Below are 23,851 nucleotides of genomic sequence, written 5' to 3'. Positions count from 1 at the left end.
GTGTGAACGTACCCTAAGGGTGGGTATAAATTACGTTTTGTTAATATGGGAACCAGATCTGGCTGGTGGGAGGGAAAACCGGGCGATCTCATTCACTTGAAAGAGCCGACAGGATCTATGTAGTGACTCTGGTCGGCTCATTTTTGCCCTGTATCCGTTTTTCTGACCTAAAACCTCGGTATACCATGGATTTAGGTCCAGTCACAAAACCGGAGACAGGGCAAAAATTAGCTGACCGGAGTCACTATATGACTACGGTCGGCTCATTCAAATGAATGAGATGCGGGCCGGGTCCGGCTAGGATACGGGAGTATCCGGTTCCCATATTTACAAAACGTAGTGTGAACCCCCCCTAGTAGAAAGATTTGCCTCTCTACTACATTTTGGCCTAGTTTTAGCCTAAGTGTTATCCCATGATTGAAAGCTATCTCCTATCCACAGGATAGAGGATAACTAATCAATCCATGCAAATTGGACTGCTGTGACCCCACAAATTACAAAAAGGAGGTCAATTGAGGGAATTGAGGGAATGAAACAGCAGAACCGCTTCATTTATTTCATCTGGGACTTCCAAATATTGCCAAGTGCTGAACTCAAAAGCCCCATAGACAGTGAATGGAGCATTGGCCGAGAATGCACACTGCCAATCTATTCACTTGAATTGGTGGGGGCTTTATCCCAGCTAGATGACTTTTAATCTTAAAATAAATCCTTTAAAAATACTGATGCATAATGCTGTCCCAAATATGTACGAGTAATAGTGCTCTCAAGGAGATTTAAAGGGCAGACTGCTTGAAAAATATATAAGACAAGCCCTATATCTACAAGCTTTTTGGTTGTGGCAATTACAACAACGCTCGGGTCGCCACTGATGTCCACTTCCTGGTACCCAGCCCTGACACACAAGAAATGCCAACTCAGCCAATCACTGGCCACAGCCGGGACATCCTCAGCCAGTGGTAGAATGAGTGGGCATTTACAGCTAGTTTCTGTGTCTGGCCAGGTACTAGAAAGTCATCAGGTACAGTATTAGATCGGCAGTGGTGGGGGATTGGGGAGGAAAGTAAGGCTTGTTTAGTTGGTTTGGTTTAGTCTGCCACTTTAAAATGTAAAAATGTATTGCCGAACAACCAACTTAAACCCATTGGGACAAGTTTATATTTGAACCCCTGAGTTTTCTGAGGAACACCTGACCTAAAATGAATGCTGAGCTCCGTCCCATTCATGGTCCAACAGCTATTTCTCCTGACCTCCATACGCATGCATGCCTGGCTTGGCAAACCCAATTGAACCTCTCTAAAGAGACCTGAAAATGGCTTCCAACGATGGTCTCCATCCAAGCTTGAGAGGACCTGCAGAGGAGAATGGCAGAAAATTTCCATATCCAGGTGTGCAAACCTTGTGGCATCATACCCAAGAAGACCGGAGGGTGTAATCACTACCACAGGTGCTTCAACATAGTAAAGGGTATGAATACTTATTTCATTGCAATATTTAAGTTTTTTTCTTTTCAATAAATTAGCAAAGATTTTTAACATTCCGTTTTCATTTTGTCATTATGGGGTATTCAGTGCAAAATGATGGGGGTAAACTTAAAGGGGTACACCGGTTGAAAACCTTTTTTTTTATAAAAAAAATTTTTATAAAATTTTTTATTAACTGGTGCCAAAAAGTTAAACAGATTCATAAATTACTTCTATTTAAAACATTTTAATCCTTCCAGTACATATTACTGCTGTATGCTCCACAGGAAGTTCTTTTCTTTTTGGGTTTCTTTTCTGTCTGTCCACATTGCTCTCTGCTGACACCTCTGTCCATTTTAGGAACTGTCCAGAGCAGCCCATGGGGATTTTCTCCTGCTATGGACAGTTCCTTACATGGGCAGAGGTGTCAGCAGAGAGCACTGTGGACGGACCGAAAAGAAATCCAAAAAGAAAAGAATTTCCTCTGTAGTATACAGCCGCTAATAAGTACTGGAAGGATTAAGATTTTTTTAATAGAAGTAATTTACAAATCTGTTTAACTTTTTGGCACCAGTTGATTTAAAAAAAAAAAAAGTTTTCCACCGGTGTACCCCTTTAAAGTTTTGTTTGTTTGTTTTTAGCACAAGGCCGCAACATAGCAAAAATGTGAAAGAAGTAAAAGAGTCTAAAAACTTTCCAAATACACTGTATATTCACTAATATTCTCTTCATTGTAATCTGTATATCATTTGCTATATGGCTCCATGTCACAGATCTGTGTTCTATTTTACAGATAAACAGAAATACGGTAGCAATAAACATCATTACATTAATTGAAGAGCTACAGCTAAAAAAAAATTAAATCCTTCTGGGATTCTCTGTATTAGTCGTCTTTCAGGGAGTTGGGGAGAATAAAGATGTTTTCCTTTAGGGAGAGATGTTGGTAGCTTAGAGAGGCAATGCTATCCTTAGGTGACAACTGCTGGAGATATTGGCTGTGTCTTACACTTCTGTAATACCATAAGTACTTTTGACAGTCTGGGCTATTTTAGGCCTGACTGTGTTTATTGATTTTATCTATGTGCTGGTCAAAAAGCTATAAACTTTTTTATTTTTATTTTACAGAAATACGAATTTTTTTAATTTTTTTTTCTAATTTATTTTTTATTTTAAATCAATTATTTTTCATATATTTGCCCCTTTAGCTGGAGTTTTGATTTTCACAAGTAGAGTTGTTTGGTCTCAAATAGCTTTATCAATTTTTTTGTTTTACTAAATAACTGGAAAATAATGAAACAGACAAACAGTTGTTAAAATGTTATATCTTCTTCGTAATCTGCCTCTTAAATTCACTAAATCGACAATTAGACACCTACAATTATTGGTCCTAAAATTTATTTGACAGCACAAAAAACCCAGCGCATCCTCTAATGCCCAAACTTATATTACCAAGCCATTCAACTTAGCCAACTACAAAGATGGTGGCATAATGATATCACAACCCATTGGGCAGCATCTAATGGGGTTACCCTCTTTAAAAGTAGCATTATGGACATTATGGCCCCGCTTATAATATCCCAACCTCAGTGGCAGGTCTGAGCATATGGTCTTATGTACGTTTTCATCATATTGTAAATCCTATTAGGTACAGTGTTTCTCCTCCTGAAATTCTTCAACGTATGCTCCCCACCACAGATTTATCTGAATGGATTAAAAAGGGAATTCACTTTTGAGGGGATATTAGTGAAAAAGGCATATTATTACCCTTTAATGAGGTACTCCGCTGCTTAGCATCTGGAACAAACGTCATAGCCCCGTCCCCTCATGCCATCACGCCCCGCCCCCTCAATGCAAGTCTATGGGAGGGAGCGTGACAGTCGTCACGCCCCCTCCCATAGACTTGCAATGAGGGGGCGGATGTGACATCAAGAGGGGGCGGGGTTATGATGTCATGAGCTACCGGCTCCAGCATTTGGAACAGTTTGTTCCAAATGCTGAGCAGTGGAGTACCCCTTTAATGTTATATGTAACAAGTACAGAATTGTATCTAATGACTTTTTTAAATACTTACAACGCTGAAATGGGGGGATAGAGAGACTCCCCGGGACCTGTGAATTTTTTTTTTCTTAAATCTATGGGGAATAAAGGAAGTATATCTAGGGCATACAAGGCACTACAATCCACATAGCCATTACCACACCTTAAAGGGGTACTCCCGTGGAAAACTTTTTACTTTTTATTTTTAATCAAGAGATGTCAGCAGAGAGCTCTATGTTCCAAAAAGAAAACCATTTCCTCTGTAGTATTCAGCAGCTAATAAGTACTATGATTTTGTAATAGAAGTAATTTACAAATCTGTTTAACTTACTGGCACCAGTTGATTTAAAAAAAAAAAGTTTTCCACAGCAGTACCCCTTTAAGTTTCAAGAAAATGGGAGGATTTGGGCTTATCTATTTCACAATCTTCAAGGGTTGAAATATATTCCTTACCCACCAACGTGTCTCATAACATTTCGCACTTGGAGTCATCTAGTAAATTGATATATCAGTGGTATCTTACACCAAAGTGGATGTCAAAAATGTACCCCAACATATCTCCCATATGTTGGCGTTGCAAGAAAAGGCAGGGTTCAACAACGCACCTTTGGTGGGGATGTAGGTTATTACAGCAGTTGTGGGAAGAGGTCTATAATTTATTAATAAACTTACAAGGGTCCGGCGGTGGCACTACTATTTCTAGGGGTAGAAAAAATACCATATAAAAGTCGCCTTATTGTGTTCCATGTATTGGCTATTGCTCGGATTACAGTTGCGAAGAGATGGAATACTCCAAAAGAACGGAAATAATTGCCTCCTTTCAGTATGGATGCATTATGGAATAACGAAGACTGAATTGAGTGGGGAATCTAAAACGTCAAGAATCCAGAACTTGATGTGTAATGAAATTAGGGAGAAATTAAGTGGTTTGACTTAGATAAGAAAAAGAGTTAGATTTATAATTAGAAAATAAATAATAAGGTAGTGGAGGAAAAAATGTAACAACAATAAGAAACGGGACACTCACTGGTTGTGTGAGAATGGTGAATGATTGGAAGGATGAAGTTGCTTCCTTTTATTCTTATTTATTTCCATGTAATTGTTTGTTGGTTTTTAGTTATAGATTACTGTATTGTGTATTGCGGTTTATGTTTGTTTATTATGGAAGAAAAATTTTATAACAATAATTAAAGACAAAAAAATGTAATGTAAAAACAGGGAAAAAAAAACATGATAATGCAGATACTAGATCTTGAATAAGCAGCTTGTCCACTTTACCCAGCTCCAAGCGATTGCAGGATGGCTGGCAGCAATGATGACTTGTATGCAGACAGCTAAGGCTCTTTTTACTGTTTGGGATACCAAAGGTGTTGGAAAAATGTGGAGCCTAAAATGTTTGTCTGACAGGTTCTGTGGAGGTGAGTCACGGCTGGAGGAAATAGTCATTCATGATGGTTTGGGCTGGATGGAGAAGAAAAAAAAAGTGAACAACCCCGATTAGAGAAAACTTCACCTGTGCATCAGCAAATGTTACTACTCTTTAATCCCTTATATGGTCTGTAGTAGTATGATAGCAGTATTATTTAGGCAGTATTTAGGGGCATTGCTGGATATAACTGCACTGTAATCACTTATATGGTCTGTAGTGGTAATGATAGTGGTTATGGTGTGGTGGTATTATTTAGCCATATAGGGGCATCACTGATATAATTGTATTATAATCTATTATATGGTCTATGGTAGTAATAATGGTGTTGTCAGTCTGTCAGTATAGAAGATCCTCCTCAACACAGGTGATAGACTAGCAACATTATTGTTGTTAAAGGGAACTGGGAACCTGTCATCAGTTTTATGCTGTCCAAACTGCATGCAACATAAAACTGGTGCAGGCATCACCAGTCCAGGACACTATGAATTACAATCATATGCTAGTCAACGGGACCTGCAGCTGCTCCTTATCTGCCCAGCTTGAGTCTATCCCTGGCACTCAACCGGCCTGGTAGGGAGCACCTGCGGCATCCATTCTGAGGACTAGTAACTCAGGTGGCATTTTTAAACTATGATTACTTTGAAAGGCTGAAGTGTATTATAGTAATTAATAGTGTCCCGGACTGGCGATGGGTGTATTAGTTCTATGCTGCCTGCGGTGAACGGACCGGGGTGACTGCTGATATCGATCAGCAAGTACCCCGCGCAAATGCCCAGGTAGGTTATCGGACCCCCCATTCACACCGGCGATTCGAGGCGATTCCGGTGATGCGGGTCACGTGTGGCCCGGAGATACATGGTGATCGGGGGTGTAGAACACACCTCCAATCACCTCCTGTATCTATGGGGAGGTGGCGATTTCGTCACCCCCCCCCCCCCCCCAGGATCGTTGCTATTGGCCGGACGATCATTCGACCAATAGCAGTCGTCAGGAGAGGAGTTAACATCCCCTTCTCGCGGCTCTGCCAGCTTACTGAGTTCAGTCAGTGGGCAGAGCTGCAAGAAGGAGCCAGGGACCCCCCCCCCCCCCCTCTGTGAAGATCGGAGCCCCTCAGGGCAGAAGACACCTCTTTGGAGCAGGGAAAGAATACAGCAAAGGGACAGGTAGTAGTTAAAAGTAAAAAAGTGTAAAAAAAAAAAGTAACAAAAATATAAATTCCCCCCCCCGACCCCCCTAATAGGTCCTAAAGGGTCTGCCACAATTTTTTCTGCGTGACCCTGGCCCTATTAGGGTTTCAGTGCGCTGCATTTGCCCCCCCCCCCCCCATGTAACGGTGTGTGATTTACAATCACACACTGTTATAGATAAAGTTACACCAAGCACACACACCACTTCGGTAGCAGAGGCATACGCTTTTCTTGCCTCCGACTCCGAATCTGTTAGTGAGGACGAGGAAGATCCTACATTCCTGTGTTCTTCCTCATCATCTAGTACTGATGATGAGTCCCCTGTATGGTGGCAGAGGTGCCGCCAGGTGAGGCCACGCACCCCCCATGATAGTGACCCAGTAGCCGACACTAGTACGAGCGTCCATGCCGCTCATACTAGGAGTCCGACCCCCCAGACAAGTGTACCGGAGCCCCCTTCGGGTGAACCTGTCTGGGGACCCCCAGAGGGATATCAGCCAAGGATTCCTGAGTTTTTTGGCGACTCAGGAATCCGGATTGACAATGCTGGTTACACTGAAATTGACTATTTTAGTAATTTTTTCAGTGACAGCTTTGTCAATCTAATGGTGGAGCAGATGAATCTGTACGCCAAGCAGTTCATCGCCCACCACCCAGATTCTTTATTGGCCAGGCCCAATGAATGGTACGCCATTGATGCAGCAGAAATGAGGACATTTGGGGGCGTGTTTGGGGAGTGTAATTCTTTAAATGCTACATCCAATACTCAAAATTCTGGTAATCCAGCGCAAAAACTTCAATATTCAGTGTGGGGAAGAGGCAGAACAAAGCAGTAGAAGATTCTAAGATTTTAATTTGGTCCCTTTGTTTTAAAGGCTGGGTTCACACACAGTATTTTGATCAGTATTTTTTTTATCAAAAACCAGAGAAAACTATAATGGACAGATTTGCAAATATTTCTGTGTTTTGGCCCCTCTCCTGGTTTTGGCAAAAATCACTTACCAAATACTGACCAAAATACTGTGTGTGAACCCTGCCTTAGGAACCCTTCCCAGATAGATAGCCCAGTTATAGCTATCTATCTGTAATGCCACCAGATCGTCCCACTGCTTATCTCGGCTCCTCCTTCTCCCTGCAAACTCCGGATATCCTCCTCTGTTCTGTCTCAGACGACAACAGTTTCTGCCACACCCCTAGGTGCTGCACGGGTGCACAGTCTGTTTCTTTAATGTTTGTGCATGCCCTTGATTCCTGTCATCCTCCAATCCCTGGCACCACCTATATGAGAGCAGTCCTCTCTTCCTGTGGTGCCTAAGCAATAGTGTAGCTTGTCTACAATAAATATGTACCTCTGTTTGACCCAAGGCCTCCTACCTTACTTTGCCTTTGTCTGATCCTGCTTGTACCTTCCTGATTCTCCAGTGCATGACCCGGATTGATGACCGCGCCTCTGTCTGCTGATCAAGCCTGCCTCACCTGACTGCGACTGAGCTACATAGCTCTGCTTTTCTAACAGCCTCAGCTACTACACCAAGTCTGCTCTGCTTCATTAGACACTGTTGCTGGACTAATACCATCTATAGTGTCAAGTTGCCACACCTGCCTGACCCCCGGTGCATGGGCATCTGCCATTTAACCAGGACCACTCTTGGCAATGGTGACCTTGTGTCTCCCTAGCAACTAAAGTCTAGATTCTGCATTCTGAAGAAGGATAAAGGGTGAAAACCAGGGAAACACTTAGGCCATGTTAAAGGGGTTATCCACCATAAGGTGATTTTAGTACGTACCTGGCAGACAGTAATGGACATGCTAAGGAAGGATCTGCGCTTGTCTTGGGGCTAAATGGCTATGTTGTGAGATTACCATAACACTGTGGCTAGCTGTTTGTAAACTTGAATTTCATGTTTGACTTTTCTTTTTTTGACTACAAATCCCATTTTCCTCCCTCCCACACATCAGCCACCCCACCCATTGAAACAAAAGACCTGTGGTTTTCAATCAGGGTGCCTACAGCTATTGCATTAGTTGCAGATTGATCTCTCTCCCACCAAGCGATCGCTCCACCCATTGAAACAGACAGGCTCCCTGTCAACAGCTGACTAGTGAGTCAGGTCTCTGCCGCATTGCAAGCTAGGAAAAATTTTGTATGCTGTTAAAAATAAATATTCGGCACAGGTAAGTTTAGTGTTAGGTCCCGGGCCATTTGAGAAACCTTGGCGTTGGTGTGCGGGCTCAGGTGTGTCCTTCATATAAGGATATACTGGCGAATGTCTCAATTTTAACATCAGTTTGAGGGTTAGCCATATGTCACTGTTTACATCTACCACAGTAGTGCATCTAAATTTATGTGTGACACTTCTAATGTAGCATTTGCCCACTATGGACACTGTTTTACATATGCATCTGATAATTGTTTCCTTTTTTCCTTTACCCCCCCCCCCCCTTTTTTTTTGCCAACCCCCCTTGTTCTCCTCCCCCCGTTTTTCTTTGCCTTCCGGGTCTTTGCCTTCCTCTCATTCAGGTTTTCAGTTATTCTGCCAACTCCTAACAGTAGAGTACCCCTCCCTTTATTAGCAGTATTAACACTGGGTATGTTTACCTATGTTTACATCACTGTTATCCTTATGCAAAGGTGGCTATCCTCTTGGCATTTTCCTATCTGTGATATCTATTATGATGGCACTTCTGCTGGTAAGGACATTAGCACATGCGTAGTACTGCTTCTCTATTGGCAGTCACTCTAAGTTTTACTGCATGCGCACATTGATGGACAGATTTTTATTCTAAGTCCTAACGCATGCGCACACTGTTAGCTGTATCGCAGCTGAGGAGAAGTCCCAATGGGAGAATGATGGGAGAATATCCCCATAGGAACTGCACAGCTCCTGGGACGTGAGTCATCAGAGAGCAGTTACTTCAGAAGCTAATAACTATTGGAAGGATTAAGATTTTTTAATAAAAGTAATTTAACTTTCCGGAGCCAGTTGATATGTATAAAAAAAGGTTTTGCCTGGAATACCCCTTTAAGTGCTGGGATTCTTTTAACAAATATTGTTCTACCATATCCACAAGCACCATTACTACAGTGCCAACTTTACAACTACTGGATTTTCCTCTCAGACTCCTAGGGGTGTTACAAAAATGCCATAAAAGCACCATGTTGTGTTTTTTCCACCAATTCTTCAATAGAAATCCTCACGTGATGAAAGAATCACAAATTGTAATGAAAACAAAAAAAACACAGGGGATGAAATGCAAAAGAAAAAAATACACACTTATACACACTATTTTGGGGGGGGGGACTCCACAAGAACTGTATCTTGTAAGTAAAAAAAAATAAGGGAGCAGTTTTTTTGCTGAAACTTTTTGGCCAGGAAAGAAAAAATTAGTATAATCCGAGCCTTATAAAGACAACGGTGCTCTATGGCCTCCACAAATACACATCTGAGGAAGGAGCACTGCTTTGTATGTCCAAAGATTATCAAAAGGAAAAACAGAAATCCGCTTATGTGTTGCTGTTGTGCAGCAAATACACAACAGCTTACAAGGCTCTCAACAATGACATGAAAAGGTGCAGCTACTGGGTGCCAGTTAGGATTACAGGTCCACCGGAGTAGCGAAGTATAGTTAGGACTGTGATCCTGACCAGCATCTGTTCTATGTAATCACTGAGAGCCTTATAAGCTGTTGTGTCTTTGCTACACAATAGCAACAGGTGAGTGGATTTCTACCTGTATTTCATATTTGATATTCTTTGGCCACGCTACGCTATGAGGAGCTCTGCCGAACCCCTTCTTTTTTGCATATAGATCTCTACACAGCCCTGTCTCTGAGCTCTACAGGCAGTTCTTTCCGCCTCATGGCTTGGTTTTAGCTTTTATATGCATTGTCAGCTGTGAGACCTTATATAGACAGGGCTGTGTCTTTCCAGATCCTGTCCAATCAGCTGAATTTACCACAGGTGACCCCCAATCAAGGTACAGAAACATCTCAGAGATAATCAAGAGAAATTGTAGGAGCCAGAGCTCAATATCACACGTCATAGCAAAGGGTCTGCATACTTATGTCCAGGGAAAATGTTAGTTTTTGTATTTTAATAAATTTGCAAATGTTTCTAAAATTCTGTTCTGTTTTTACTTTGTCATAATAGGATATTGAGTGCAGAATTATAGGGAAATTGTAGATTTTTTTTAAATTAAAAAAATTAGAAAAAAGTCAGAAAAAGAGTCAGAAAAGTTTCTGAATGCATTGTGGATTGAGTAAAAGAAGCTATAGACTCAGTGAACTCTACTTTGAGAAATGCTGACATCCCTTTATGTAAATTTAGAACAGGGGTCTCAAACTCAAATTATCCGGGGGCCACTGGAGGTAGCAGCTGGGTGAGGCTGGGCCACATGCGCCCCTTACATAAAATGCCCCCATCATGCGTCCCTCACATATAATGCCCCATATAATGCCCCCATCATGTGGGGGTTCCCCACATGAGGTAGTAGCAGGTTCCCCACATGAGGTAGTAGCAGGTTCCCCACATGAGGTAGTAGCAGGTTCCCCACATGAGGTAGTAGCAGGTTCCCCACATGAGGTAGTAGCAGGTTCCCCACATTAGGTAGTAGCAGGTTCCGCACATTAGGTAGAAGCAGGTCCCCCACATTAGTTAGAAGCAGGTTCCCCACATCAGATAGAAGCAGATTCCCCACATTAGGTAGTAGCAGGTCCCCCACATTAGGTAGTGGCAGGTTCCCCACATTAGGTAGTGGTAGGTTCCCCACATTAGGTAGTGGCAGGTTCCCCACATTAGGTAGTAGCAGGCCCCCTACATTAGGTAGTAGCAGGTCCCCCACATTAGGTAGTAGCAGGCCCCCCACATTAGGTAGTAGCAGGCCCCCCACATTAGGTAGTAGCAGGCCCCCCACATTAGGTAGTAGCAGGCCCCCCACATTAGGTAGTAGCAGGTCCCCCACATTAGATAGTTGCAGGCCCCCCACATTAGGTAGTAGCAGCCCCCCCCCCACATTAGGTAGTAGCAGGTCCCCCACATTAGGTAGTAGCAGGTCCCCCACATTAGGTAGTAGCAGGCCCCTCACATTAGGTAGCATTGTCATTTCCCCCCCTCCCGACTCTCACACACACACAGACAACCTTACCTGTCCTGAGCTGCGCTTCCCCGGCAACGGCCTGACGAGTGAAATCACTGACGTCCTCCTGTGCGGGTCTGCGGAGGGACGTCACATGCACAACGTCCCTCATCAGACTCGGGCCGGTGCCAGCCAACCGGAGACACGGAGGAGGGCGGGGTAAGTGAAGCCTTCCAGTGTAGTGAAGAAAACTGTGTCCTGAAGCGTTCTGTGTTCCGAACAGCTTCAAGACACAGTTTTCTTCACAACACCGGCCGTCGTGCAATACAAATGACATATACCTGGTGCGGGCCACAAGCTTTCGTTCCGCGGGCCGCAAATGGCCCGCCGGCCGGGAGTTTGAGACCCCTGATTTAGAGGAAACTGAAGTGCAAAGGGCTTACTAGAGAGGACTCCGGGTCTTCCATTAACCCTAACGGCTGTGTTCACATCACATACTGTGATATCTGCTTAGTTAATATACCTGGAATGCGCCAAACGTACATGCTAAGATTATCCAAACTTCCGCCTAATTTGACAGAGATGAGAGAAAATTGTTGCTTATTACATATTTTTAAAAAAGCCATATTGCATAGTATACTTTTTTTTAACATTCTTTATGGATAATGGAGACCTCTGCTGTCAGGAATCTCTTAGTTTTTAAACTTAACAGGGTCAATTTACATGATGTGATTGAATATAAAGCAAAATAGAAAGTGAAGCTGCAGGACCTAAACTTCAAAATAGACCACAACCTTTATAAAAACATTCTGTAACTTTTGCTTTTTATGAATTACAGTGGTGATCAAAAGTTTGGGCACCCCAGGTAAAAATTTGTATTAATGTGCATAAAGAAGCCAAGGAAAGATGGAAAAATCTCTAAAAGGCATCAAATTACAGATTAGACATTCTTATAATATGTCAACAAAAGTTAGATTTTATTTCTATCATTTACACTTTCAAAATAACAGAAAACAAAAAAATGGCGTCTGTAAAAGTTTGGGCACCCTGCAGAATTTATAGCATGCACTGCCTCCTTTACAAAGCTGAGACCTGCCAGTGTCATGGATTGTTCTCAATCATCATCTTGGAAGACCAGGTGATGTCAATCTCAAAGGATTTAAATGCCCAGACTCATCTGACCGTGCCCCAACAATCATCACCATGGCTTCTTCTAAGCAGTTGTCTAGAAATCTGAAACTGAAAATAGTTGATGCTCACAAAGCTGGAAAAGGCTATAGGAAGATAGAAAAAACGTTTTCAGATGTCAATATCCTCTGTTAGGAATGTAATTAAGAAATGGCAGACAGCAGGAACAGTGGAAGTGAAAGCAAGAGCTGGAAGACCAAGAAAAATATTAGACAGAACAGCTCGCAGGATTGTGAGAAAACGATTCAAAACCCACGTTTGACTGCACAATCCCTCCAGAAAGATCTGGCAGACACTGGAGTTGTGGTACACCATTCCCCTATAAAGAGATACTTGTACAAATAAGGTCTTCATGGAAGAGTCATCAGAAGAAAACCTCTTCTACGTCCTAACCACAAAAATCTGCGTTTGAACTTTGCAAATGAACATATAGACAAGCCTGATGCATTTTGGAAACAAGTTCTGTGGACCGATGAGATTAAAATTAAACTTTTTGCCGGAATGAGCAAAGGTGGATCAATCATGCTTTGGGATTGTATTTCAGCCAGTGGCACAGGGAACATCTCACAAGTAGAAGGAAAAATGGATTCAATGAAATTTCAGCAAATTTTGGATGCTAACTTGATGCCATCTGTGAAAAAGCTGAAGTTAAAGAGAGGATTGCTTCTACAAATGGATAATGATCCTAAACACATCTCGAAATCCACGGGGGATTACATCAAGAGGCATAAACTGAAGGTTTTGCCATGGCCTTCACAATCTCCTGACCTCAACATAATTGAAAATCTATGGATAAACCTTAACAGAGCAGTGCGTGACAGACAGCCCAGAAATCTCAAAGAACTGGAAGACTTTTGTAAGGAAGATTGGGCAAAGATACCTCAAACAAGAATTGAAAGACTCTTGGCTGGCTACAAAAAGCGTTTACAAGCTGTGATACTTGCCAAAGGGGGCAGTACAAGATATTAACTCTGCAGGGTGCCCAAACTTTTGCAGATGCCATTTTTTTGTTTTCTGTTACTTTGAAAGTGTAAATGATGGAAATAAAATCTAACTTTTGTTCACATATTATGAGAATGTCTAATCTGTAATTTTATGCCTTTTGGAGATTTTTCCATCTTTCCTTGGCTTCTTTATGCACATTAATAAAAATGTTTTACCTGGGGTGCCCAAACTTTTGATCCCCACTGTATACTCAAATATTAGTGACCTAAAGGGGATGTCCAGGAAAACATATTTACATCTACTTCTGACCATTCACTGTGTATGGCTCTGGCAAACAGCTGATCGACATGGGTGCTACATGATGGCACCTCACCAGTCAGGTCTTGATGGCCTATCCTGACGATAGGCCATAACCCCTATAATGTCCTCATTTAACATACATTGCAACCTCTCTAGAAAACCACCTTTTTGAGAAGAACATCCCCTTATGAAGACCAGTTTTTGTGTGACGAATTTTGAGTCCACCATACAATTTGCATAGTGAGAAGACCACACATGTAGAAGACTCCTTTTCGGTGCAATTTTGTGTGGTCTTCTCAAACAGTTTTCAAAGTATATGCCAACAAAAACTTCGGGTGTATACATTACCTTTTAGTCACAGCCGGGCATTAAAGGGCTTTTGGCTAAGCTGCCGTCTCTTGTGCCAGGATCATGGGAGCTCAGCTGTCAGTATGACAGTCAGGGCCTCGTAATCACTGCCAGTATAGTGGAAAAACCTCCATTCCTGGCAGTTAAACCTGTTATATGACATGGTCAAAGCATAATCATGGCATGTAACAGCACATATGGGCCGGGTTCTGATATGTTTTTATGGCAGCTAGAGTCTTTATGAAGGCCCCCAGGTCTGCCATGGATATGCCTGTATACAGCCGTGAAGGAGGCACGACTGTATAGATTGTTTGTCAGCATAGGGCTAGGTTTCCACACAGGTTTTTATCTGGCTTTTTTGGAAAATTGCCACTGCAGGTTTTAAGGCAAAGTCAGAAGTGGATCCAGTAGGAAGGAGATGTATTCATCCTTTCTTTATATTTCCCATTCCTTTTGAATACACTTCTGGCTTTGGCTCAAAAACTGCAGTGGCAGTATTCCAAAAACTGCCAGAGCAAAACCTGTGTCTATTAGTCTTAGGGACGTGACTCATGTTTTGGGTATGCAATTATAAAGTTTTAATCCCACCCTCTCAGACTCCTAATCACACTCCCTGAGCTTAGCATCCACACCCCATTTCCCACCCATCTGACTATTCAGTAAAAATTTGGGAAATGCAGGGGGATATGAAGAAAGTAAAAACAGCATTGGAATCAGGGCACCCAAGGCTACACAATTATAGTTTTGGATTGAACTTTTTAAGCTATGGACCTTATCTAGTTTAAAAATTGACTCTGAAAAATGGAACACATATCAATTAATGCCGACAAAACTTATCTAGAGTAGATATTCTTCTGGATTTTATCTTAATAGTGTTTTATGTATTAAAATGGCACTCAGAGCTGTGTACAATGCTATCCAAACAAAGCAAAATGTTGTATATTTAGCAAAGTCCTTCACCCAATTATTTATCAAAGAAGGTCACAGGACACAGAGCATCAAACTTTGTCCTCACCGCTAGGACAGTCTTTTCAGTAAAGTTGACATGAGCCCTGGCCGCCCACTCACATGACAAGGCCAGTTCATCTGATGCTACCAGTGCCATCTCTATTATTATCATGGCTGTAGACTGTGTTAGAAGTGTGATGAAAGCTTCTGCGCCTCACCAGGTACCAGGATCACCCAACTACCAGGTGGCACTTACTTCCTATGTGAAAGAAGATTTTAGGGCACCCTCAGATGTAAGTGTTACTTACACGCTCCCAATAGCCATGTCTCTTGGTTTTACTTAGCAGATAAGGGGTAGGTTTGGTTAATCATTGCTTATTTGGCACCAACTCCTCCCTTATCTGATTCTTCTTTCACCTCTTTGTTCTTGGGCATTAAAAACACTGTTGTTATATGAAATTTTATTTTGTTCTGCAGCTACTACTATGTCTGTAGAGAAAATTCTCCACCACTGCCCAGATTGTGTCTCAAGTCGCATGCAAGCGTTTATGGATGAATTGGGCAAGACAGCTGAGAGATGTCCAATCCTTATCTCAAGTCATTGGCCATCTTAAAGTAATTCTGCTGTTCACTCGGAAGACAATTTAAGGTGGCCATAAATTTGAGCCACTAAATTTAGCAAGACTGGTAAACGATCTAATGTATATGGTAGCCTCCCAACTTTGCTGCTGATGTCAGGAGTTTAGGGTCAGAAGGATCAATCATGTTGGGTTTCAACTGCCCACTTATTTTGTTCTCAGTGGTGCCTGGCAGCGCCTTTCTCCCAGCGGGGGGAGGTGAGTGTAGTAAGGGTTCAGTAGCACAGGTAAAGAAACGTGCTCACGTGACGTGAGAGTGAAGAATTTGAATAATGAAGCTGGGAGCAGGCTACAGACACAATATATATGAGGCAGGGGAGCCTGGCCAGCCGGCTCCCAGCCTCCAATGCGTGCTGGGGCGCATAAGGAATAATGCTATTTACTACCATAAGGCTTGACCTAAGAAACAGATTTAAGTGACCCATCATTTTACAGCTCTTCAGCTGTCAGATTCTCTTTAAGATAATACAGTTCTGTACAGGTTTAACTTGTATGAAGCTGTATTATGGCTCCAAGAGCACACTATGTAATCCTGCTGTATCTCAGGATGCATACAAAGTATTTCTTTGTCAGTGACCTTGCTGTATCTCTGTAGGCATACAGAGTATTTCTTTGTCAAACTGTACATTAATTCATCAGAGGAAAGAAATTATGGTAGCTCCATTGCATTCTGTATTATGAAGGTAATCTGGGGTGAATTCTCCTGTAATACAATGTTGTACTTTGTACTTTGTAATTTTTGCAAAATTAATCCAGACTCCCTATTAGGCCTCTAAATTAATTTACACCCCGACCAGATTTCAAAATGAACCGAGACCGTAACATATTATTAATCCAGACCCTATATGTCAAGGTCCCAGCACTCACATGTTCTGCTAGAAACTTTGCTTATTGAAGTCTCATATATAAGCGCATACAGGACATGTTCTTCAGCTGTCTGTTTAGACAGCTGAAGAAGTCAAAGTGTTGCTGAAATGCGTCCTATATACCCTAATAAACAATGATTCTAGCAGTACTTAGTCACCTTATGGGAGATTTATCAAAACCTGTGTAGAGGAAAGTTGCTGTGTTGCCCATAGCAACCAATCACATTGATTCTTTAAAGGGGTATTCCAGTAAAAAACTTTTTTTCATATATCAACTGGCTCCAGAAAGTTAAACAGATTTGTAAATTACTTACTGTAAAAAATCTTAATCCTTTCAGTACTTATGAGCTTCTGAAATTAAGTTTGTTCTTTTCTGTCTAAATCCTCTCTGATGACACCTGTCTCAGGAAACGCCCAGTTTGTAAGCAAATCCCCATAGCAAACCTCTTCTAAACTGGGCATTTCCAGAGACAGGTGTCATCAGAGAGGATTTAGACAGAAAAGAACAACCTTAACTTCAGAAGCTCATAAGTACTGAAAGGATTAAGATTATTTAATAGAAGTAATTTACACCACTGAAGAAGGGGTACTACTAATGTGCTTTGAACCCCGAAACGCGTTTGGTCACTGTGATTGAGCCTTTGCTAGTTTTATCCAGTTCCCACTACGGTTACACAGCGTTTATTGGAGAGTTCCTTTCTGGAGAGAAATTATTTATTTACCACCTATTATCCACCTACTTTATGGATCCGAATTGATATCTATTTGCCAAACCGGTACAGAACCCTCCACTACTGGAATATTGTTCTAAAGTTCGTTGGAGTTATACGTTTATCTGCACGTATCAATTATCTGCATCCAACGCTATCCAGTGCTTACCAGCCTCCCGCACAAGGTCAGCTGACCTGCCATCAGCTGACCTCTGACGTCAGACGCCAAGGGACAGCTCGCCGGTGAGAGCGGCTGCACATCTTGCGACCATCACGCCGCCCCGGCTAGAGCGCATCTGACCATCTTCCATCTGCTTACCAGCGGTGCGGTGAGTGGCAGAATTGTGCCAGACATTATATTTCTTTTGCAGACAACTTGAATGTGGAGTGGAAAACCGGTAATAGTGATCTAGCTTCAATATCCATTATACAAACTGATCTGTATGCTATACCTGCTACTGGACATTATTATATTACAGGACATCTTTTTTTCAGGACAATTTTAGGATACTTATTTACTTTACAGGATACAACTTTACAGGATATTTAATCATTGAATATTCATTGCATAGAAGGTTTTCTGACCAATACGTTTATCAAACAGATTTTTCTTTCTAGGAGGAACGTTTCCATTTTTTATTTTTATTTTTCATGCTTAGATCTCCATTTTTGTACACACCAGATACACTATCATTCTGATAAGTGTAGCATTATATGCAACAGTAACATAATTGTATCACTATATAACTGGCAGCTATAGTAGATACATTGGTTACATCAACCTATGTAATTGAGAGTATCATCAATACTATTCATGTTCGCTCTGTAGTGTAACACCTAATTGCTCTTATATATTTTATTGTACCTTTTAACCATTTGTGCGCCACCGTAGGGCCCTGCGGGAACGCATTATTTAATATCTTATAATAAACAATTTATTATTTATCAGTTCAATCATTATCTTTCTTTTTCTCTATTTTTTTGATACCAGACATCTACCATTCAATCTTTTTGATATTGAGCTGAGGACTAATAATCTATTTTTGCCACTTTTTCATATCTCTCTGTGGGGGAGAGCTTTTAGTTAAAGGGGTATTCCAGGAAAAAACTTTTTATATATATCAACTGGCTCCAGAAAGTTAAACAGATTTGTAAATTACTTCTATTAAAAAATCTTAATCCTTTCAGTACTTATGAGCTTCTGAAGTTTAGGTTGTTCTTTTCTGTCTAAGTGCTCTCTGATGACACGGGTCTCGGGAAACGCCCAGTTTAGAAGCAAATTCCCATAGCAAACCTCTTCTGAACTGGGCGGTTCCCGAGACACGTGTCATCAGAGATTACTTAGACAGAAAAGAACAACCTAAACTTCAGAAGCTCATGAGTACTGAAAGGATTAAGATTTTTTAATAGAAGTAATTTACAAATCTGTTTAACTTTCTGGAGCCAGTTGATATATAAAAAAAAAGGTTTTTTCCTGGTTAACCCCTTTAACCTCGCTCATTTTATTGTGATTGAGCTACACATATCTGTTTACATAATTTACAAATCTGTTTAACTTTCTGGAGCCAGTTGATATATATAAAAACGTTTTTACCTGGAATACCCCTTTAATTTTCACAGGCCTTTTAAAAAAATGAAAGAAGCGATCTGATTGGTTGCTATGGGCAACTCAGCAATTTTTACTCTAGACAGGTTTTGATAAATCTCCCCCCTTGACTTTTTTTTTACAAATACCTACCTCTATGTGCACCATTCTAAAATGAATCTATTCCCCAGACCCTTAAATAAATAGACACCACAGATCAGACCGTAACATTAATTCAGGTCCCAGACCAAACCCTAATATTACTTCTGACCCCAAACCAGAACCTAAAATGAATACACACCCCAAACCAGACCCTAGCATTAATTTAGATCCCAGACCAGACATAAAATGAATCCAGCTTCTATGCCAGATTCTAAAACTGATTCAGATATTAAACCAGACGCAAAAATAAATTCAGACCATAAAATATTATTCAATTAGATCAAAGACTAGACCCCAAAATTGGGAAGATCAGGATGTTGTATGCATGGTATATACTTCGTCCTGATGCTGAAACAGTATGCCAGCATAACTGAAAATAAACAAAGGATGGTAAGTATTGTGTCAGGGATGGTAAGGGAATTTGTCTTAAGAAAAATACCTATTGATGAGGTTTTTATGTTAACCATATTTTGGAATGATGTTTTTGGTGATGATTTTTATTTATTTATTTTTTGCATTTTACTATCTATATTTTATAATAATCCTGAAAGCCCACAAACAGTTTGCTGGAGACAAGCAGACTAAAGATTACTGGGACCATGTCCTGTGGTCTGATGAGACCAAGATACATTTATTTGGTTCAGATGGTGTCAAGTGTTTGTGGCGGTAACCAGGAGGAGTACAAGCCTAAAGTCAAGCATGGTGGTGGGAGTGTCATGGTCTAGGGCTGCATGATTGCTGCTGGCACTGGGGGGCTACAGTTCATTAAGGAAACCATGACTGCCAACATGTATTGAGGCATACAGAAGCAGAGAATGATCCCCTCCCTTTTGGAGACTGGGCCGCAGGGCAGTATTCCTACACGATAACAACCTCAAACACTCTTCCAAGGAGACCACTGCCTTGCTAAAGAAGCTGAGAATAAAGGTATATTCACAGGACATCAAGCTGCTTGGAGATGGTCTGACAGTCTTTACCTTTAACCTGCTTGTCTATAATCTTATTATTCTTTAGACAACTCTTTCTTTGACTTTCTGTAGTCAATCTTCAATGTGGTAAATACCATGACACCAAACGACTACTTTTCCCCTTATAAATAATCAGACTGACGGATGACAAGTTTGGACATCCCTTAGTTTAAAGGGGTACTCTGCCCCTAGACATCTTATCCCCTATCCAAAGGAGATCTCCGGGGTCCCGCCGCTGGGGACCCCCGCGATCTTGGCTGCGGCACCCCAGATATCTGGTGCGCGGAGCGAACTTCGCTCCGTGCAGGATAACTGGTGATGCAGGGTGGAGGCTTCTAACGTCACAGTCACGCACCGCTCGTGACGTCATGGCCACGCCCCCTCAATGCAAGTCTACGGGAGAGGGCGTGACGGACATCATGGCCCCTTCCTATAGACTTGCATTAAGTGGGCCTGGCCGTGACGTCACGAGGCTCCGGCGCTACACCCGACGCTCTAAATGAACGCCGGGTGCAGCAGGGAGATCGCGGGGGTCCCCAGCGGCAGGACGGATCAGACATCTTATCCCTTATCCTTTGGATAGGGGATAAGATGTCTAGGGGCGGAGTACCCCTTTAACAAGTCCATATTGTGACGTTATTTCCTATCTTTTCTAGGGGTACCATGATTATTGTCCAGGACAGTTTTATTATTTTGTTTTTGGTAAAATTATTCTCTTGAACCACTATTCAAAAACAATGTCTGATTTTCATCAGGTAATTTTCAGTAAATGTTTATTTATTATTACTTTTGTCAATTTCAAGTTATTTTAGGGAGCACTGTGGGTTCTAGCGATGTTAGACATCTTATTCCCTATTCAAAGGATAGGGAATAAGATGTCTGATTGTGGGAGTCCAGCTGACCAATCCCCAATCCTGCCCCCCCACCCCGGTAAGCACCACGTCCGGACCCCCGCGATCAGACATCTCATCCCCTATCCTAGCAAAAGAGTACCCCTTTATGGTAGGGTCACACGTAAAGGGTCCTCAGCTGCATATTTTACGCTGCAGATCCGCCGGTGACCCGACCCATAGTGTGCCTCCAGCTGTTGACACCTCCCCGCCTCCCTGGCCTGCTCGCAGCGGCAATGATATTTGCTGCTCCTGATGCTCGTGATGTATGTGACATAACGTGAGCAGCAGCTGATTCATTGCAGATTTGTTTGGCAGTAATGCAAATAATTTCTCACTACCTTCAAAGGCCTTCTCACCTGCCTGTCTGCAGAAAGACGACAGAAAAACCTCTAATGAGATAAAAAGGCGAACATGACCTATATAAAAGTGACATCTATTGAAGCTCTTATACAGTTTTTCCCATTGCAAGTCATGATTTCTTGGATCACGTGATTGAAGATTTCTCAGAAAGGTTGTAGAAAAAGTTATTTTTTAGGCAGAAAACAAAAACTATGGAGGTCTTTGGGAGAAAACTACTGAGAGTTAGTTACCATTATCTGGGAATTTCTCTGGGAGCCCTTTTACATGGGCCAATGGGATTAGCACTTCCCAGTGCTCAATCTTGTGGCCCTTAAATTTATCATTATCGTCCGAACATTACCTGTTTACACATGATGTGCTGCTAATATCAGGTGCAGGATAAAAAAACATTTTTGTTCTATTTTTGGACATATGCCGGACATATATAAAGCCAGCCTTAAAGGATCTACTTCTCTATAGAATTAGAAGATCCACATAACATTCTGTGTATTTTTCCGATTCTTCAGTTCTACTTTATGTAAACTGGCCCTATGTAAGTCCTCAACAAGGCATAGAGAGACATGTAGTTACCAGAAATATTGCCTGCGGACAGTGATGGGCAGAAGTTGAATTCTAAAAACCAAGTTTTTGGTGACATGGGGAAAAACAGAACAAAATATATCTACATACAAGCTGGCCCATTGGTATGACTAAAATCTTATTTACCAGTGGCCATAATATTCCTCTGGGACTTGTAATTTTATCAATGTAGGAAAACTTGGGCTGCAGTTTCTATTCAATGCCATGGGAGTTAATTTCATTGCAATTTATGGTCTTCTGCTCTGGTCTGAGATCGAGCAGACCAGAGCAGAAGATGACTGATAACACTGATCAGTGCTATGCATAGGGCATAGCACTGATCAGTGTTATCAGTCATCTTCTGCTCTGGTCTGCTCGATCTCAGAGGATTGCTATTGATAGTCCCCTATGGGGACTATTAAAGTGTAAAAATGAAAGTAAAAAAAAAGTTTTTTTTAAAAGTAAAAAAAATAAAAATATGAAAAATCCCCTCCCCCAATAAAAATGTAAAATGTCTTTTTTTCCCATTTTACCCCAATAAAGTATATAAAAAAATAATTAATACACATATTTGGTATTGCCGCATGCGTAAAAAAAAGAGCCCTCATACCGCCGCTTATACGGAAAAATTCAAAAGTTATAGGTCATCAACATAGAAGGATTTTAAGCATACTAGTTTGGTTAAAAAGTTTGCAATTTTTTTAAGCGCAACAATAATAGTAAAGTAGATAATCATGGGTATCATTTTAATCGTATTGACCCACAGAATAAAGAACACATGTCATTTTTGCCATAAATTGTACAACGTGAAAACAAAACCTTCCAAAATTTGCTAAATTGAGGTTTTCTTTTTAATTTCCCCACACAAATAGTATTTTTTTGGTTGCGCCATACATTTTATGGTAAAATTAGTGACGTCATTATGCAGGACAACTGGTCGCACAAAAAAACAAGCCCTCATACTAGTCTGTGGATAAAAATATAAAAGAGATACGATTTTTAGAAGACGAGGAGGAAAAAACGAAAATGCTAAAATATAATTGGACTGGTCCTTAAAGGGGTATTCCAGGAAAAAAAAAATAATTTTTTTATATATATCAACTGGCTCCAGAAAGTTAAACAGATTTGTAAATTACTTCTATGAAAAAAATCTTATTCCTTTCAGTACTTATGAGCTTCTGAAGTTAAGGTTATTCTTTTCTGTCTAAATCCTCTCTGATGACACCTGTCACGGGAAACGTCCAGTTTAGAAGAGGTTTTCTATGGGGATTTGCTTCTAAACTTGGCATTTCCCGAGACAGGTGTCATCAGAGAGGATTTAGGCAGAAAAGAACAACCTTAACTTCAGAAGCTCATAAGAAATTAATAGAAGTAATTTACAAATCTGTTTAACTTTCTGGAGCCAGTTGATATATAAAAAAAAGTTGTTTTTTTTCCCTGGATAACCCCTTTAAAGAACTCCAGAATACAAAAATTGTCCCCCATACTGCCGGCAATAAAAAAATTAAATAGATACATACCTTCCTTTGCTCCCCCGATGCCTCCAGTAACCAGCTCCGGCCTCCGCCACGATCCCCTCCCTGGTTGCTGGTGGTTGGCGAGTCATTCTGCACTCAGCCAAACACCGGCCGCAGCGAAGTCCCGACTCGGCCGGCGATAGGCTGAGCGGCAGCATGACGTTTTTGGCCACAGCAGCAGGTGCCGGTGTAGTGAAGTATTATGTGTATTGAAGCGTTCTCACACTGCCGCTCAGCCTATCGATGGCCGAGTCGGGACTTCGCTACGGTCGGTGATTGGCTGAGTGCAGTATGACTCACCAACCACCGGCAACCAGGAAGAGGATTGCGGTGGAGACCGGAGCCGGTTACCGGAGGCACCGGGGGAGCGAACGAAGGTATGTATCAATTTATTTTTTTACTTCCGGCAGTATGGGGGACAATTTTTGTATTCTGCAGTTTTCCTTTAAGGTCAAAATGGGCTTGGTCCTTAAGGGGTTAAAGAATTATCCTTCCCGAGAAGTTTTCAGGGAAAAATATGGAGAAATACATCACTAGTGTTGCACTACAACACCACATCGTAATGACATCACTGTAGCCACTGTGACTACTCCAGTATCATGTCCGTGTGATATCACTATAGCCACATTGACTATTACAGTAACATGTCCACATGACCTTCCCATAGCCACATG

General features: G+C 41.5%; 1 long non-coding RNA gene across 2 annotated transcripts in view; it reads right to left on the bottom strand.

Annotated features, from left to right (window-relative positions):
• Positions 1-4,667: 4,667 nt before the first annotated feature.
• Positions 4,668-23,851, bottom strand: part of LOC130267294 (uncharacterized) — a 127,080-nt gene continuing 107,896 nt past the window's right edge. For both annotated transcript variants that reach the window (XR_008843131.1, XR_008843130.1), the window contains one exon: positions 4,668-4,961. This is a non-coding gene — a long non-coding RNA (uncharacterized LOC130267294). The remainder of the gene's footprint in view (positions 4,962-23,851) is intronic.

This window comes from Hyla sarda, chromosome 4 (genome assembly GCF_029499605.1).
Source record: "Hyla sarda isolate aHylSar1 chromosome 4, aHylSar1.hap1, whole genome shotgun sequence".
NCBI classification, from domain to species: Eukaryota; Metazoa; Chordata; class Amphibia; order Anura; family Hylidae; genus Hyla; species Hyla sarda.
Note: the sequence above shows the minus strand (reverse complement) of the source record. Positions and strands in the feature narration are given on the sequence as shown.